Here is a 19,119-nt window from a genome sequence, read left to right as displayed (position 1 = left end):
AAATAACAGTGATTGCTAACAAAAATCCTTTCAAAATATATATTCACCAATTTGTTGAATTTTTTTTTTTGGTAGGTTGTCTCATCCTTAAAGAAATTGGATCTCATTGGGTGACTATTACTCTCACATTTTACAGTTAAGGACATGCCCATTTTCCAAAAGATTTAATAATGCAATTTGTTGAAAGAATTTAAAAGGGATACTACCAAAAAATAAGTATTCAGTGATGCAATTTAGAAATAGGCACTAAAGAAAAGTAAATGTCAATTTTTTAAGATTTATACAGTCAGCTCACTATTGGATCTTTAAAAAAAAAAGATTTATTTATTTATTTATACAAGCACTGGGTACAGTCAGAAGCGCGGGAGAGTGAGAAAATTCACCAGAACCAAAGCTGGGAACAGAACAGGCAGACTGAAGAAATACACTGCTGAGGGGAGCAGCGGGAGCAGCAGGAGAGGTCTGTCGCGCCATGTGGGACCCTCCCCAGTGGCCAGGGATCGAACTGGTGCTGCAGAAGCTGCGGAAAGCTTCACAGCCCAGTGCTCAACTGCTGCGCCACCAGGGGAGGCCCTATTTGCTCTTTTTTGTATGTGTATGCAGAAGAACTGGGTACAGGCCAGATGTAGGGGTGGGGGGAGAGAGGATTCACCAGAGACAGAGGGGAACAGAACAGGCAGATTTACTGAAATACACTGCTGAGGGGAGCAGACAAGATAGGAGAGGTCTGCTGCACCATATGTGGGTCAGCTCCTTGGCTGGGATTGAACTCAAGCAGAGGCAGTGATGGCACTGCCACCAGGTAGGCCCCTCTCTTCTATTGGCTCTTGACTTTTACTCTCAATTACATTTGGTACCACCATCATTCTGGCTGAGCAGTCTCTGTTCCTCATTCTTTCCTCCATGTCCAGTTTTCCAGTCTCCTAATACTATTTCCTGACAATTTCTCTATCATCTCCATTCTTCCCACATCCTATTTCCATTCCACATCCCACATCACTGATGGCAGCTCTAACAGGTATCTACCTCTCTCATTTTGTTTTTCAAATTTCCCTGTTTCTCATCTTTTCTACTATACCAACATTGAATTCAGCGTAATTCTCTAAATAGCTATTTGGTGCTTTACTCATTGTTAAAGTTCATCTCCCCATTCTCTTTTTATTATTAATAATTATCATTATTTCTTTCTAAGAGTGAGATTTTAAGTAGCTCTGATTCCATCTTACATGGGGCATCTGTTGCTGATCTTTCTGAAGTAGAGAGAGGTTCCTAGAATCAGCTGTTACTGATAACTAACTCTCACATGGGCAGTCACTAACTAGTAGGTGTTTTGAAGCATGGTTAGTTATGTGAATTTGTCCCTGACTAACTAGGATTTCAAATCAATATAAAATCATTTATGATGATGACCTGTTGCTATGGTCTGAAAGCAATGGATTATATGATTTTTTTTTCTCAGAAATGAAAAATCTTTTCTCACATCCTTGCATCTTTTTTTAAGAAAATCAAAGTACATGCTTTTAGCCTTCTAATTAGAAGCCATTCTTACCTGTCCAAGAAATTTCTCCAAGACACCTAAACAGGAAATAAGAACTCTGTTTTGCTGTGTATCCTTGAAAATAGCAGCCCTCATTTTTAGGAAATATAACTCATAATTTGTTCATTACTAATTCAGGTTACTGCTCCCATTACAATTTGTTATTCAGTCAAGTTATATTGTTTTGTCCATTCTTCTCTTATTAACCCCAACACAAACCTCTTTTTCCACATGACCCAAAGCTTTTTTTTTTTAAATATTTATTTTTATTTATACAAGAACCAGGGTACAGACTAGATGTGCTGGGGAAGGGGGTGAGATGATTCATCAGAGACAGATTGGGGAACAGAACAGGCAGCCTGACTGAAATACACTGCTGAGTGGAGCAGCAAGCGAGACAAGAGAGGTCTGCTGCACCATGTGGGTATCTCCCCAGCCAGCTGGGATCGATCCCGTGCTGCCGAGACAGTGGACAGCTTCATAGTGCTGCGCTCAACCACCTGCGCCAACAGAGAGGCCCGACCCAAAGCTTTTTACTGATCACCCTACACCAGGACTTACATGTTCCTCACTCTTCTCTTTGTGTTTCTATACACAGCATGGCGAACTCAGCTCTCCAGGAACTCATGGCTTCTCATTTCCTTCAAAATTCAATCAATAACATGATATTGTTGGGGGGCTCTTCCTAGGCTAGCACATCTCATTCTCTCTATTTACAAGTTTCATTAACAATTTAATTAACATTATTGTTGCACTAAGTGCTTTTTCTTTCATGTCAGACCTCAGAAAGACTACAAATATTCTAGGGCCACATCTGTGAAAAATACCTTGGAAATTATTTAAGTCATTATGCTTTATTAAATATTGAGCAACATATTTGATTTACATTCTAGGCACAAAAAAATAAGAAATGTATCTATGTATGTATATGGATAGGCAGACAGATAGATAACCCTTCAGCAACATGGGTACATGGGATTGAACTGTAAAGTCTAACTTGTTTGTAGATTCTTTCAACAACTGCAGTTGGTCCTCCAGAGATGCAGGTTTCGACCATTAGAGTTTCAATCAACCTAGTGTGTGGATGGTTTTCATCTGTATATGGAACCTGTAGAAATGGAGTTTGACTAAAAGACACTAGAGCATCTGTTGATTTTGGTATCCCCAGGGGATCCTGAAACAAATCTCACACGAATAATAAAGGACAACTCCAATTAAGATTTAGGGGAGTCAACATTTACATACAGACTTTTGACTGGGTGAAGGTTAGTGCCCCAACTCCTCATTGTTCAAAGATAGCTGTATATAAGAATACACACACACACATGTATTTACATATACTGGGAAAATGGGATATTATATTAAGTATAAAATATTTAAATATTGACATCTTTGGAGGCCTCATTGGTGGCACAGGGGTTAAAATCTCAGTGCTATCATGCTATTGCCAGACACCCTGACATGAGTTTCATCCCTGACCAGGGAGCTAACCCACATGGCGCAGCAGACCTTTCCTGTCTTGCCCAGTGCGCCCCTCAGCAGTGCATTTCAGTAGATCTGCCTGATCTGGTCTGCTCCCTACTCTGTCTCTGGTGAATCATCTCAACCACCCCACCCCACACCTCTGGCCTACACCCCAGTTCTTATATGCATAAATAAATAAAAATAAATCCTAAAAAAAGGCATCTTTTTTTCATAGGAATAAACTGAATTGTTATAAAAAATGTATTGGTAGCATAATATTACTCCAAAATGCCCATAAGTATAAAGTTAAATTCTTTGTAGGAGGAAAAAATGAAACAGATAATGATCTTGGGTAACATCCTAATTGAAAACTTTTGAGTATACCAGTATTATATTTGGAATTATAAATTCAAGATTTATTGCCATTCACTAAATTATTTAATTTATTATTCATGAACTAAAGCAAAATCTCTTGGTTGTAGTTTATAAATAAAATGTGGGATTTGGAACAAATAACTGAAAAACAACTTTAGTGGAACACATAATTCAATGTTCTCATTTTTGCATTAATTTTTGAAAAAATAAAAGCCTACTTTTTATGCATAATTGCTTATTTTCCCTGTTAGACAAGGTTTGGAAAGCTATCTCAGCTTTCGATTACCAAAATGTTGCAAACTACTATCTAAAACATCACAAATTCCTTTTCTTAGTGCAGACTTAATTCCATTAATAAAGCAAGAATGACAAAGTAAAAATCTAAAGTCTCTATTAATTCATAAAACAAAATCTGTTTATAGTGCATCCAACTACCTCACTGAAATATATGAGGTCTGTCATGACTCAATTTTCTTTTACAACAAATAATTTTAAAACAGGGCCTCCCCGGTGGCACAGCGGTTGAGCGCTGGGTTGCAAAGCTGCCCGCAGCCTCTGCAGTGCCAGTTCGATCCCCGGCTGCTCACCGGTCACCAGAAGAGGGTCCCACATGGTGCGCAGACCTCTCCTGCTGCCCGCTGCTCCCCTCAGCAGTGTATTTCATCAGTCTGCCTGCTCTGCTCCCCGCTCTGGCTCTGGTGAATTCTCTCACCCTCCCGCGCTTCTGACTGTACCCAGTGCTTATATAAATAAATAAAGATAAATAAAAAAAAAAAAAAAGCTTTAAAAAAATTATTAAAACATTTGCCTTGAAATTTCCTAGGGAAATTAAAAATGTCTCCCAGGATTCTGGACCATAACAGTAACAAGTAAAGGTCCTGCATTTTCCTCCTTCCATGGACGCACTGAATATATTGTACACATGGAACAGTTCTCCTGCAAAAAATCCAGAAATAGTTGCTACTCCTGTGGCTTAGGAAACAGAAAATCCCCATCTTGAAACAGATTGGAAAGGTTAGGACACACTCAATATTTGCTATAAGATGGATGTAAGTGGAGGGCATTGTATTATGTGAAGTAAGGCAGGGAGAGAAGACACTTCGCAGTGTCACTTGGAAGCCAAATCTTTTAAAGTCAAATTTACAGAAATGGAATAGAAGGATGCTTGCAGGAACTGGAGAGTAGAGAAAAGGGGAGAATTTAGTAAGAGGTTACAAACTTTCAGCTATGAGTTTAATAAGTTCTGAGATACGGGCCACCCTGTGGTGCAAGGGGTAAGCACCGCATTATGAAGCAATCCACAGCCTCTGTAGCACGAGTTCGATTCCTGGCCAGCCAAGAAGCAACCCACAAGGCGAAGCCGACCTCTCCTGTCTCGCCCGCTGCTCCCCTCAGCAGTGTATTTCAGTCAGTCTGCCTGTTCTGTTCCCCATTCTGTCTCTGGTGAATCCTCTCACCCCCCGCATCTCTGGCCTGTACCCCAGCTCTTGTATGCATAAATAAATAAATCTTTAAAAAAAAATAAGTTCTAAGGTATGAATGTATAACATGGTGACAATAGTTGATAATTCTCTATTACGTAATTAAAATTTGCTAAGAAAGTAGAACTGAGATATTCTCACTGAAATCAGTGGTAAATATGAGAAGTGATAGATGTTTTAGTGAACTTGATGATAGGTATCCTTATAAGGTGAACAAAAACTATCATATTGTTCAACGAGCAGTATTACAATTTTATTTGTTGGTTATAACTATATTATCCCTGAAAAAAGATTATCTAAGCCCAATTTTGAGAATGGACTTCTGCTTTGCTGCTATTTTGCATCTCTAGGAAAAATACACATAAAAATTAGAAACCACTGTCATCTTCTCTCCCTGTCTCTTTATTGGGATGGTGAAATTTGACAAACCTAATTATATTCTATAATCTCCTGTAATAAGGTTTGATGGTTCTTATTTTATTTTTTTGCTTTTCTTTGCATAAACAATAGAAAATGACATATGGCATAAGATAAGGTACTGATTGCATAAAAAACGCAAAAGATTTTTATAGATTCATCCACAGTACCAGTTGATGAGTACAAAAATAAGTAGCCCCTTCATCTGTCACTAAAAAGAGCATGAAATTAGATTGATCACATAATGAGTTCAGATAACACTGCCCTCCATTCTCAAAACACAACCCAGGAGGAAACAATCTTAATGTTTGATGTCTTTCTGAAGATGCCCCGCCAAAGTGTATGGATGCCACAGTTTGTTCAAACTATCCACCAAAATACAGCATAATCATTGATTCACATGAGGGTGCCTTTTTGCCCCGAATTCCTAAACAGGCTGCACCGTGAGGACTTGAGATTGACAAGTCCTGGATCTGTTAGTTTCCTAACTTCGAAAACCTCAACTTAAGAACATGACTGAAACTTCTTTTACAGTGGGATCAAAAGAAACCTACAGGCAGCTGTGTTTTTTGTGCATATGTATTTTTTAAGCCAGTTTGAATTTTAGGTCGCGACGACCAGATGTTTCTGATAATAGAAACTCCCACATGTACTTGAGAGGGAGCAGGAAGAAAAGAAGAGAGGTACTTTACCTTTACCAACTGAAAACATATTTTTTAAAAAATCATAAGCTGTAAGCACTTAATCATTTGAGATATTAAAATCCATGAGGTTCTTGGTTCCCAAAATCCTGTGTTCAGAGTCACTGGTAAAAAATGATAAGATACTGGACATAATTTACACAGATGAGAGGACCTCTCAGTTTTTAAGAGACTGACCTTGGTCTTCTGCATAAAATAAGATGCTGAAGACTTTGTTTGTTTGTGTATTTTGTTTTAACTAAGAAAAGGGAAAAGATGCCTTGAGCTCTTTCCATATTGAGGCAGTGCAATGAAAGAAACTGGGATGAGGAAAAGGGGGTGGGAAGCACATATTTAAAGTGAGGGGTTACAGAGGGGAGACAAGACAGGTGGAAAATAAAATGGAAACAGAGTTTGCAAGGCTGCCAAACACCTAAAGGATCCTGGTAAGAATAGAAATGACTTTGATGTATAATCATGGAGAGTTTGAAAATGGAAACAAGGGATGTCTATTTACTAAAACCCAACAATATTTTTTTATTTCCTCCGCTCAAGAATTCAATGCAGGGCCTCCCCGATGGCGCAGCGGTTGAGCGCTGGGTTGCGAAGCTGCCCGCAGCCTCTGCAGCGCGGGTTTGATTCCCTGCAGGCCAGGGAGAACCCCACATGGCGCAGCAGAACTTTCCCGCCTTGCCCACCGCTCCCCTCAGCAGTGTCTTCGGTCTGTCTGCCTGTTCTGCTCCCTACTCTGGCTCCGGTGAATTCTCTCACCCTCCAACACTTCTGACCTGTACCCCAGTTCTTGTATAAAATAAATAAATAAATCTTAAAAATATATAAATATATATTTTAAAATATTATAATATTTATTGTGGGCCTGAACACTGGGTAAGTATTCACCAGAAAGTAAACTCTTATTCTGCTTAAGAGCTGAAGTAAAAAAAAATTATTCTTCAGGGAGTGCAAAAAAAAAAAAATACTTGATTTCAAATGCCTACAGCATCATTAGCTTTGTTCCCTAACCAACTGTCGTAATCTCCAAGTTTCAGTTTTGGTATTTTTTAATTCATTGGAACATTATCTTATATGCCAAGTGTGGTTGTTGCAAAGAGTAAATGTAGGGAAAAAATCTGTGACTATGCCTTGAAGCAAAATTGCCATTATATTATTATACAGTACACTTTGCAATTAACAAAAGATTAAGGTTACTGAGACACTCAAGAACTCACTCAATGTCTTTCCATTTCTTTGTGTCTACTTCTATTTCTTTTAACAGTGTTTTATAGTTTTCTTTGTATAGGTTCTTTACTTCTTTTGTTAGGTTTATTCCCAAATATTTGATTTTTTTTTGTTTCAATAATAAAAGGAATGGTTTTCTTGAAAGCAGCACTATTTACAATAGCTAAGCTTTGGAAACAACCCAAATACCCAAAAATAGATGACTGGATCAAGAAGATGTGGCCTCCTGGGGGCTCAGCGGTTGAGCGCTGGGTTGCGAAGCTGCCTGCAGCCTCTGCAGCGCTGGTTTGATCCCCAGTCAATGGGTGAGGGTCCCACATGGCACACAGACCTCTCCTGCCACCCGCCGCTCCCCTCAGCAGTGTACTTTGTCTGTCTGCCTGTTCTGCTCCCCGCTCTGACTCTGGCAAATCCTCTCACCCTCCCACACTTCTGACTATGCCCAGTGCTTGTATAAATAAATAAATAAAATCTTAAAAAAAAAAAAAAGGATGTGGTACATATACACAGTGGTATATTACTCAGCAATCAAAAAAAATAAACACATGCAATTTGCAGTAACATGGATGGTGCTGGAAGGAATCATGCTCAGCAAAATAAGCCAGAAAGAAAAAGAAAAACACCGGAAGGTCTCACTCATAACAGCAATCTAGAAAACCTAAATAAGGGACTAGGAAAAAGAACAACTATAAGAAAGAAAAATCAAAATCAACAAACAACTATGAACCTAGAGACACACTATGGGGGGGTGGGGAAAGGAGGGTTTGGGGTCAAAATAAGGGGATTGCAATTGTATGGGGAATATAAAAATAAATTAAAAAAATAAAAAAAGAACTCACTCAATATCAAACAGCTATGAAATGACAAACTCTTTGTTCCTAAGTCTTTCCTTAGTAATCTATGAATCAGTAGCTTCGAACAACATATACTTATTGTTTCTTATGATTCTGTAAGTTAACCAGGTAGGACTTGTGGACTGAGTTGGCACTGGCACATGGCTAGATTTGAGGACACTGGATAAACTGAGCTAGCAGGAAACCCCCTCCATGTGCTTTTTTTTTTTTTTTCCTCCAGAAGAATGTTCTGGGTTTATTCATGTGATGACAGAAGAGATTCTCAGAGCAGTAAGAAAGGCAAACTCCAGTACACAAGTCTTTTCAAGACTGTGCTTGTGTCGCATTTGTTAATTCTCAAAAACAGATCATATGATCAAAGCAGATTTAATGGTACAGAAATAGTATCTGCATCTTGATGGAGCAAGTGATGAAATAGATACGTAAAAAGAAATAGAAGATTATGGCCATTTTTGAAATCTACCATACCATGAAGTCTACAAATCCGCAGAAACCACCTATTATTTGTGAGTGTATATGGATGTTGCTCACGTATTTGCATGTTATGTATTTCTTTGTGTGTTTTGCTTTTGGAGATTAGACACAAAGAAAAGAAGCAAGCAAAATGTTTTTTAAAACATGGAGAGTGCATGTAGAAATCTGGATATCTGACTTAATTTGAAATATTGAAAGATCTGGCAACACAAGTCTCCTTTGGCCACTCTGAAGATGAGAATTCTTTAAATAGAATGGGTGATCCAGGTCAACAGTCTCTGCAAGAATCTCCTGTAGTTCCCTCTGCACAGAGAGGCTGAAAGTTCCAAAAAGAGAAGGTACAAAATGGATGACTAGAGATCATTTTTAAATGCAGTAGTTCTAGCTTCAGTGAACCTTGCTGTAAATATTAAGATAAAAAACCCCTAATTCCCGACATCCTAACTATTACTACGTGGTTTGTAATTTACATCATTACCATCTCTTGAACTTGGTGTCCTCAATTAATTAAAGGTAGTATTTTGTTCTTCTGCAATGTAGTAAACTGTATATAATAACCCTTTATGTATATCTGCCAGTGAGGGGCAAGGGAGGGGACACAATCTCTTCATAAAGAGGCAGGAGATGAGAGCTTCAAAATAAGTTCCATCTCTAGCTGTCAGATCTGAGCAAATCACTTAACACCAACCTATTTCCCAACCAGTTAAATAGAAATAATAAAGGAGACTTCATTTACCGTCAGGGATGTCTTTGGTCTTAAAAAAAAAAACAAAAAAAAACCAGACAGATGGAATGCACATATTTGGGGGGAGGAGGGTGGGAACAGGGAATCTTAAAAGGGTGCCTCAGATTTTGCTAGGTTTAGTCATGCTACTTGGATTTAATAGCAGAATCAACACTAAGAATCTTTATGCGCATCTTGATATGTCAAACCTGAGTTCAGCGAAACACTCAGACTTATCAGATTGCACCTTGACTCAGGTGCAGAGGTACCGAATGCTAGACAAGATCAAAGAGGCATTTTCTCTTTTTTAGGCATAATGCCATGTAGTTGACTAGACTCCTTCCCACCCAGTCCCACCATAGTTTGTTTGTTTTTGCCATTACTCTTTATCTTCCCAGTCTTACAGAAACGTGTCAACATTCTAAGGCTAATGTACATGAGCTCATTCTCTAGATCTATCTCAGGGGAGAAATGCACACATATGAACATTAAAGGATTTTTTTTAAAAAGATTTATTTATTTATTTATTTATTTATTTATTTATTTATTTATTTATTTATACAAGCACTGGGTACAGTCAGAAGCGCGGGAGGGTGAGAGAATTCACCAGAGCCAGAGCGGAGAGTAGAACAGGCAGAGTGACGAAGTACACTGCTGAGGGGAGCAGCAGGCGGCAGGAGAGGTCTGCGTGCCATGTGGGACCCTCACCCGGCGGCCGGGGATTGAACCGGTGCTGCAGAGGCTGTGGGCAGCTTTGCAACCCAGCACTCAACCGCTGTGCCACCGGGGAGGCCCTAAAGGATATTTTTTGATGAGTGGATTCCTTCTGAAATAAACCTGGTAAAAATAAGACAATAGAATTCTATTACCCCCAAGCCTAGGCCTTATGTATCTTTACTTGATAGCACCACAGGCTCTTTGGCTCTCTAGAATATTCAGTATTGAAATAGAATTCAAAAATCAGTATTTAAATAAAAGACAAATAACTGCCCTGGTGGCGCAGGCAGTTGAGCACCGCACTGTGAAGCTGTCCACAGCCTCTGCAGCACGGGTTCGATCCTGGCCGGCCGGCAAGAATCCCACATGGTGAAGCAGACCTCTCCTGTCTTGCCTGCTGCTCCCCTCAGCAGTGTATTTCATCAATCTGCCTGTTCTATTCCCTGCTCTGTCTCTGGTGAATCCTCTCACCCTCCTGAGCATCTGACCTGTACCCCAGTTCTTGTGTAAAAATAAATAAATCAAGAAAGAAAGAAAGAAAGAAAGAAAGAAAGAAAGAAAGAAAGAAAGAAAGAAAGAAAGAAAGAAAGAAAGAAAGAAAGAAAGAAAGAAAGAAAGAAAGAAAGAAAGAAAGAAAGAAAGAAAGACAAAAATCAAACTTGAGAAAGCAAATATTTTCTTTCTAGAGGTAGATTTTTATCTGATATTAATTTAATGAGGATGGAGTGGATTCAGGATGGCCCCAAACTCTTTGCTCTTCCTTCTTTTGAAAGGTAAGGCATATTCTGCTCCACCTTTCAACTTGGACTATTCAGTGAATGGTTTGGACTAACAGAATGAGGGGTGACTAGTAGGATGGGCTTTGAGTATACAGAAGTGAAGCCATGCAACTCACACAGTCAAGACATAAATAATCAGAAATGCCTACTCTAATCCTTCTTGGATACTCCCTCTTAAAACACATCACCATGTTGTAAAGAAGCCCAAGTAGGGCCTCCCCGGTGGCGCAGCGGTTGAGCACTGGGTTGAGAAGCTGCCCGCGGCCTCTGCAGCGCGGGTTCGATCCCCGGCTGCTCCCCAGCCACCAGAGGAGGGTCCCGCATGGCGCGCAGACCTCTCCTGCCGCCCGCTGCTCCCCTCAGCAGTGTACTTCGGTCCTTCTGACTGCTCTGCTCCCCGCTCTGGCTCTGGTGAATTCTCTCACCCTCCCGTGCTTCTGACTGTACCCAGTGCATGTTATAAACAAACAAATAAATAAATAAAAATAAAACATGCCTCTATTAAAAAAAAAAAAAGAAGCCCAAGTAGACACATAGGGAAGGGCAAATGAAGAACAGCAGAGGATCATACAGAATTCACAACTAATATCCAGCAACACCTGCTAAAGCAGCAAAGGCAGACATTTTTGGATCCTCCCAGCATTCCTTGCACCCAATTAACACCATGTGAAACAGATGATGTGCCCAGTTGAATTCTCCACTAAATTTAGGAGCAGTTTGTCATACAGCAAAAGAAAATGGAAGCAATACTCAAAACATTTTGTTGAGAATGGTGGGAAATCAGTTGCCAGTAGCTTGTTCTCATTTGTCTAAGTGTTGGTAGTGATTAAGGTTTGTGTTTCCTCCTATTGTATGGCCATGAAGGGGATGATCCTATATGTTTCAAGTGTCAGAAATCAACATTACTGATCTAAGAAATTCTTGAGTTATGAAGAGTATTTGCTTTCATATGCTCCTTCTCTGAAAAGGCAGTCTTTGTTTCTCCTGTGAACTGGTGTTAGAGGAAAGGGTGTGAGTGGGGGGCAGTTGGGAGCATGGGCAACTTACTCTTGTCCATGGTCCTCTTGGGTTCCACCTGCAATAGCATAACTGAGACAAGCAAATTCAGAGATGAGCAGTTTGTTTTCCTATATATTCTTTTGGCAGAACTTAATGAAACAAAGAGCCTTGTTAGTAGTTCCTGCAAGGGATTCAATGTCCAACAAAGGTGGACAACAGCTCTATGAAATCACACAGTTTTTACTTCCAGCCAGTAAATGACTCATATAATTATCTTTGCTTTTATATGAACATTTCAATTGAGAAGAAAACACACAGGGGGTACATGCAGAAATTCAGGATGTAACTTTTATTTTAAACATAGTATTTCCAGGCTACATTACGGCATCTGTGTTCACCAACTCAAAGCTGATCTTGGCAGTGAACACAAATGCATTCATATAATCAGCCTGTTCACATAACCACCAGCATGAACAGACTGATTTAAAAGCAGGGTTTTCAGTTAATGGGTTGACAACTTCACCGTTGTGGAAACTGGCTTTGAAAATACTTAGCTTCCTACCATTGCAAACTACCTCACTCTGTAAAACCCTGAGAGTGACAATACTTTTAAAGAATGTTTCAGCTATTAATGATGCTTTGTAAACAATGGGAGGTGGAATCATTTTATAAACCAGACGGCTGAGGCTCAAACAGACACTTGACAAAATGAGTTGCTGAGAGCTGCCAGGGCAAACACGGGCTTATGTATAACACTTCAGATTTTTCTATTCTATTAGATCTCAAAAATTGTTCCCCCCTCTATCATTTCTAACTCAAAATTGTGCAATTATTGGTTGATGACTATGAATAACTTTATGATTATTTCCTCTTCCTACCAAGTAATAAGCCATTTTCCCCTCTCCACCCCAGGGACTGAAATTCTCTAACTTTCATCATCAACAAAACTGGAGTTAAAATCAAGGGTATAATTAGTCTTGAGTAATGCTTTAATTATAAAGTAAAATATGACATCCAACAAGAGAATGAAAAGCTTAGGCTACTTTTTACTTTCTTATGTTTTTAATTTGTGAATAATGAATTAAATAAAAACCTCATTCAAATCCACACAGCATTTAATTGTTCAGCTTAAGAAGGCTTTAGCTTAAGCATTTGTAATACCACATAACTTTTCTGAGCAGTTACTATGCGCCGATTGCTTTATGTGCTTTTTTTCCTTCTCATTAATTCCTAATAAGAACCCTCTTGCTTAGAAATTATATTTGTCTTTTCTTATAATTGGGGAAACAGAAGCATATTAAGAGCAAGTAACATGGATAAATTCTGTCAGTTAAAGGTAGAATTGAGGCTTGAACCAGGGCTTCACTGAACCTCACAATGTGCTGCCCTAAATCTAATATTCTTTTGCCTTCTTCTTCTTGGTGCTGATTCTGAAAAATACCCAACTTATCCAGGTTCAGTCAGTAAATGAGAACATTATTATTTTCTACCTCAGTTTAGTTTTAAAAAAGGGTCACTGATTGCTTGGGAAAAGTTGGTCATCGGTGATTCTAATGAGGATCCTAAGTCAGTGAGTGGATATTATGACCAGAGATAGTCAATGATGAAAGTACAATTTAAATAGCTGTTGGGGGGTAGGGGGCGGGAGGGGAGGGATTGGGGTCAAAATAAGGGGGTTGCAATTGTATGGGGAATATAAAAATAAAATTTATCATAAAATAAATAAATAAATAAATAAATAGCTGTTGCAACAATGGAGAGATTATGAGTTCTGCTGTATTTTCTGTCATTTCATGGATTCTTGTGGAAATACCACGTGGTGCAAGAGTTGAAGTTGCTGCTGAAATCCCCAAAGACACTACTCCAGGCCCTGTACTTCCAAAGGCCACCATGCAACTCCAGGGAACTGTGGGTCCTTGTTCTTCCAGAGGCTGAGAGCCACGTTTATGTGTGATTTCATTATTACAGGCGTGGGTGTCTTCATGATGTTGGGGATAATCTGAGGAAATTCATTCAGGCAAGTTAGGAATGCTGGCATCTGTGTGCACTTGAAAGAAAGAAATTAGAGCAGTTTTGTGAAATCTGACTATCCTGGTGATCTTTCACTTCTCTTTCTGTATGCGTGTGTATGTGTGTGTGTGTGTGTGTGTGTGTGTGTGTGAGCCTCTAAAGTGGAATTTTCTGTCCTTATTTGCCCCTTAATCGCATCTCATCAGCAAAATGAGCTCCTGTTCATCAGCCTCTTCTTATTGTCATTGCCTAGAAGTAGAGAATCCAGCTGGTAATTTCTAGCACTCACTGTTTATAACCAAACTTGTATTGCTCTTTGATGAGAGACAAAAAGAAAAAAGGAATGGCATGTGGGAAATCAGTAACTGAAAAACAAGAGACTACAGCGTAGTTCTTAATAAGTGGTCAAGGTAAAAAGCTCTCAGAGTATTTGGTTAAAGATACATAATTGTGTTTTTATTCTTCTGTTCTGCACATGAATATGATTTTATTCCTATTCCTCTTTCTTAGTCCCAAGATTATAAGGCTCTAGCCTGCTATTCTATTATCTAAACATTACCAAACATTTTTTTTTTCTGGATTTAACCCCATCCTCATTCCAAATACATAAATGAACTTGTGCCACTGAGAATCAGTTTTGGCCAAAGGGTTTTATTTGGGACAATCAGCAACTTTGAATTCCCTGATGCTATGTTTGCTGTTATTTTAGATTAATTTCAATATTTCAATTACCTGGATACTTGGTTACTCCACATTCAAGGTGCTGGTTTAAATACTCAAGGTCTAAAATGCCCACATAGGGAGGGCATATTTGCTTAGTCTTCTGAATCACATGCTAACCACATTCAGGAACATCTTCACTGAAGTGGTGACCAGTAACACCAGAAGTGAAGGAAAGAAAAATAGAACTTGACACAATACCTGACACAAAATGAGAACCCCAAAAGTGAGTGTAGAGAAAAGATGAATTCATAAATGAACAAATAGAAAACTGTTCTTGTATTCCTCTTAAAGGATAAAGGAATGAAAGGCAGAAGAATAGAAATTGATTTTTTTGCAAATTTTAGCTCTGGAGGAACAGCTTGATAGAGGTGGGAAATGTTGACAAGATGAAGCATAACAGGCATTTCTTACCCCCTTATAATTAGACCAGTATGACTCCTTAATATTCCAGAATATAGACTCTCTAATAATTCTAATAATGATACTGATCATTTAATAATTGTAAATGAGTCTTCCCAATCTCTACATTATATTTATAGTGTGTATAATATACACATGTGTATATTATGTGTATAATTATACACATGTATACACACACATGTGTGTGTCTGTGTGTGTGTAATCTCCAATTTACAATGGGGTGATTTCCTGATAATTTCATCATAAAGTCAAGAGTAGCATAATAACCACTGATGCACAGGTGACACAGGGCTCCCACTTCTGGTCTCAAGTCCAGAAATGATGGATTTCTGTATCTTGCATCCTCATTTTCTTTCTCTAAGTCCACAGCCCCTCCCAAAGCCGTCAAAGTTTTGAAGGCCAAGAAAACAATACTAAAATATGTCCACAGCCACAAGCAAAAAGAGATCCACACTCCACCCAGCTTTGAAGGTCTTAGGCACTGAGACTCCAAATGTCCCCAGAAGAACACCCCTTGGGAAACAAGCTTGACCATTATGCCATCATCAAGTTCCCATGGAGACAGTGATGAGAAAGATAGAAGACAACACATTCTTGTATTCATGGTGGATGTCAAAGCCCACAAGCACCAGATCAAAAACTCTGTGACATTGAAGTAACCAAGGTCAACACCCTTATCAGACCTGATGAGGAGAAGAAGGCATATGTTCGACTAGCTCCTGACCATGAGGCTTTGGGTGTTGCCAATAAAATTGCGATTGTCTAAACTGAGCCCAGATGGCTAATTCTAAATATAAGTGTTTTAAACCATGTATTGGTTGTTTAGCCTTGCTGCCACTACTACCCAATGTAACAGAGTATTGTGTCACAAATTGCTGACCCAGGAAAAGATCAAAATTGAATATTTGAAGTATGGTGTCTACAGCTTTCATACGATCTTAAAATTGTAAGTCAAACCATCACTGTCAGAACTGTCTGCATATCTTATTGTTTGTCTTTCTCTGGAGCACTCTGACTGAGTGCCAGTTAGTAGTATTAACTCAGTATCTTTCGTAACAACTTAAGCAGGTGGTTATAACATTATTCCCATTCTATTGATGAAGAAACTGAGGCACAGAATATTAAGGAACTTGTCCAAGGTCATATAGTAAGTGAGTGGTTGACACAAGCCCAGGCAGTGCATCCTGAGAAACCTTTCTCTCATGGACCTAATAATGTTGTCCTCAGCAGCTTCCAACTCCAGCTATTTGCTGCTGTTATTGAGACAGCTCCCATCTAATTTCCAGTTCCATCTGCTGGTAAGTCCTTGCCTTTACATATTTGGTTTTTTAGTCCTTCTCCTTCCTATCTTTGTTTCTATGATATATTCCTTTATTATTTTATTTAAAATTTAAATCTCTAACTTCCCCTCCACCTAGTAGGAGTCTGTAAACCCCACTCTCTGCTGATGTATATTTATCCAATATCACTTGTCACCTCAGAAATTGTATATTTTTAAATATTTATTTATTTTGTAAACAAACTAGGGTATAGGCCAGAGGTGTGGGGGGTGAGAGGATTCACCAGAGATAGAGTGGGTAGCAGAACAGGCAGATCTACTGAAATACACTGCTGAGGGGAGCAGTGGGTGAGCCAGGAGAGGTCTGCTGCGCCATGTGGGTCTCCTCCTTGGCCGAGATTGAACTCAGGCAGTGACAGTAATGGCGCTGACACTTAACTCCTACGCCACCAAAAAGGCCCCAGAAATTGTAATTACTTTTAAATTAGTCTGTCCTTTGCCTGTTTCCCATTAATTAGAATTCAGTTTTATGTTTATGTGTGTGTGTGTGCGCACATGTGCACATCCGCATATATATGTATGGAGATATACATACATACATATTCAAAACTCTCATTCCAAAATTGACTTGTCTTTTTTAATAAACCATCCTAGTACCTTCCTGATAAGAAAAATTATTTTAAAGTAAGATATTTGAGGGTGGGTACATTTTATTTTTCAATGTTTTTCCATCTTAACAAATTTGCTAAACCCTGTCAACAATCCACGAACTTGGAAAAGATCCCCAAGTCTCAGATGAGAGCATGGCTTGAGCTAGCACCTTGATTGCAGTCGTATGAAAATTTAATATCAACCTCTTTTAGATGTTAAAGGACTCACCTCCAATATTTCAGTGTGACCATGTTTATTGGGAGATAGGCCTTTAAAGACATAAGTTAGGAGGAGGCTGCAAGGGTGGGTCATAATCAATATAACTGGTGTCCTAAAAAAAAATGGACTTTGGACTGAGGGGGAGGGATATTCCCAGAGAAAAAACGATGCCTGGACACTGAAAAGGTGGCCATCTGTAAGACAAGGAGAGAGGCCACAGAAGAACCAAAGCTTTCAACATCTCAATCATGCCCTTCTCCTTACAGAACTGTAAACACATGCATTTCTTTGTTTTAACACTCCTAGTCCATGATTTTTTTGTTTTAACAGCAAAGAGAGAACCCAGGTGAGATCTTCCCAGACTTTTAACCTACAGGCATTATGAAATCATTAAAAAGTGTTGTTTGAAGCCACTTAGTTGATGATAAAGTATTGTGCAGCATTAGAAAATGAATATAACCTTTAAGTACAACCATGCCCTCTTGGGGCTTACAGTTTAGTAGAGCATAGTAAGTAAATAGACAATTATTAATGTTAACCCCCAGGACACAGATGAGCAGATGAAATTTGGCTGACACATGTAATAAGGTAGAATTGAAATTTGGACCTTATTCTAATTATAGTCTCTCCTCCTACCCCTCCTTCTCTCTCTCTCCTTATGTATAACTGTGTAAGAGAATAAAGAGGTTAAATTGCTATATAGGTATATATAGGTATGTATATCTATAGGCCAATATGTCTACAACAGACACACAATGGATAGATACATAATAATTTCTCCATTTGTAATATTAGACTTTAGAAGTCTGTTTCAGCTCTAAAACTCTACCTTTGCTGTTTTGTCATATTTTTTTTTTTTTTTAGTGGGGCGGCATTCTGTTAAACTCTTAACCATCATTCAGGATAATAGTAGGAATAAAATAATGGGGGTATATATAAAATATTCATTATGTTTACTCTGAGTCATTGTAAGTTATTGCACTTTTTTGAATTATCATGAAAACATAAATATGATATTCAGTATAGCTTGTACATACAAATGGTGATGGATAATGTTTGTTTAAATATATGGGATAACTTAAACTAGAATGCACAATATTGTAACAACTAAGTAACATACCTGTTCTATAGTTATTATTTACTTTAAAAAAAAAAAAACCTTAAGGAGAGAGAATTAGCATCTTTTAGAAGGCCACACCATCTCCGTGCAAGCCACTCTCTATGCATATGCTCATTTGGACAAGAACCCTCGGAGGTAATTGAGAACAATATTTACTATATATAGGGGAGCCTCCCTGGTGGAGCAAGGAGTTAAGACACAACCTATGAAGCTATCCACAGCCACTGCAGCACAAGATCAATCTCTGGCCAGGAAGCTGACCCACATGGCACAGCAGACCTCTCCTGTCTCACTTGCTATTCCCCTCAGCAGTGTATTTCAGTCAGTCTGCCTGTTCTGTTTCCCACTCTGTCTCTGCTGAATCCTCTCACCCTTCCACACATCTGGCTTGCACCCCAAATCTTGTACGCATAGGTAAATAAATCTTTAAAAAACAATATATATTGGGTACTTCAGTGAGCCAAGAAATGTACTGAGTTTCAACTTTTCAATCCTTACGATGAATATATGGATGTAGTATCATTACTATCTCTTACTTTCCAGATGAGGAAAATGAGTCTTAGATAAATATGTAATTTCATTGTTGGTAGGTGGCTATTCTTGTATTGAATCTTTCACTATCTAATTTGAAAGGTCATGACCTTAATGATAAGCTATTTGAAAACCACAGGTATCTGTGACACCTGCATATTTTCAGAATCTTGAAAATACAGTTGGCCAGATGTTCACAAGTCATCCAGAGTCCAGTAACAAGAAAAAAAGCATCTAAAATTGACAAGTTGCTCTAAATTTTGCTTGATCATTGACCTTTTGAAAGCCAAGCTCAAAGACACCAGTAGTCAAAGGCTATTGTATTGTGGGGAAGGGAAAAGAAATTTCTTCTCACTTCTAGGTCCTTGGTTAAGACAACCCCATTCATAAAAGGCAAATTCATAAAAGAAACTCAAATAGAAGTTC

The 19,119-nt window shown here is 38.7% G+C and overlaps 1 long non-coding RNA gene across 1 annotated transcript; it reads right to left on the bottom strand.

Moving 5' to 3' along the window:
- Window positions 1-13,507: 13,507 nt before the first annotated feature.
- On the bottom strand, window positions 13,508-15,398 carry LOC129145424 (uncharacterized). Its single transcript, XR_008550960.1, has 3 exons — window positions 15,353-15,398; window positions 14,483-14,671; window positions 13,508-13,787 (listed from the first exon to the last, which is right to left on the bottom strand). It is a non-coding gene; the product is annotated as an uncharacterized LOC129145424 (long non-coding RNA).
- Window positions 15,399-19,119: the final 3,721 nt, after the last annotated feature.

This window comes from Talpa occidentalis, unplaced genomic scaffold (genome assembly GCF_014898055.3).
Source record: "Talpa occidentalis isolate TD23 unplaced genomic scaffold, MPIMG_talOcc4v2.1 talOcc4.11, whole genome shotgun sequence".
NCBI classification, from domain to species: domain Eukaryota; kingdom Metazoa; phylum Chordata; class Mammalia; order Eulipotyphla; family Talpidae; genus Talpa; species Talpa occidentalis.
This window is presented reverse-complemented; position numbering and strand designations above follow the sequence as displayed.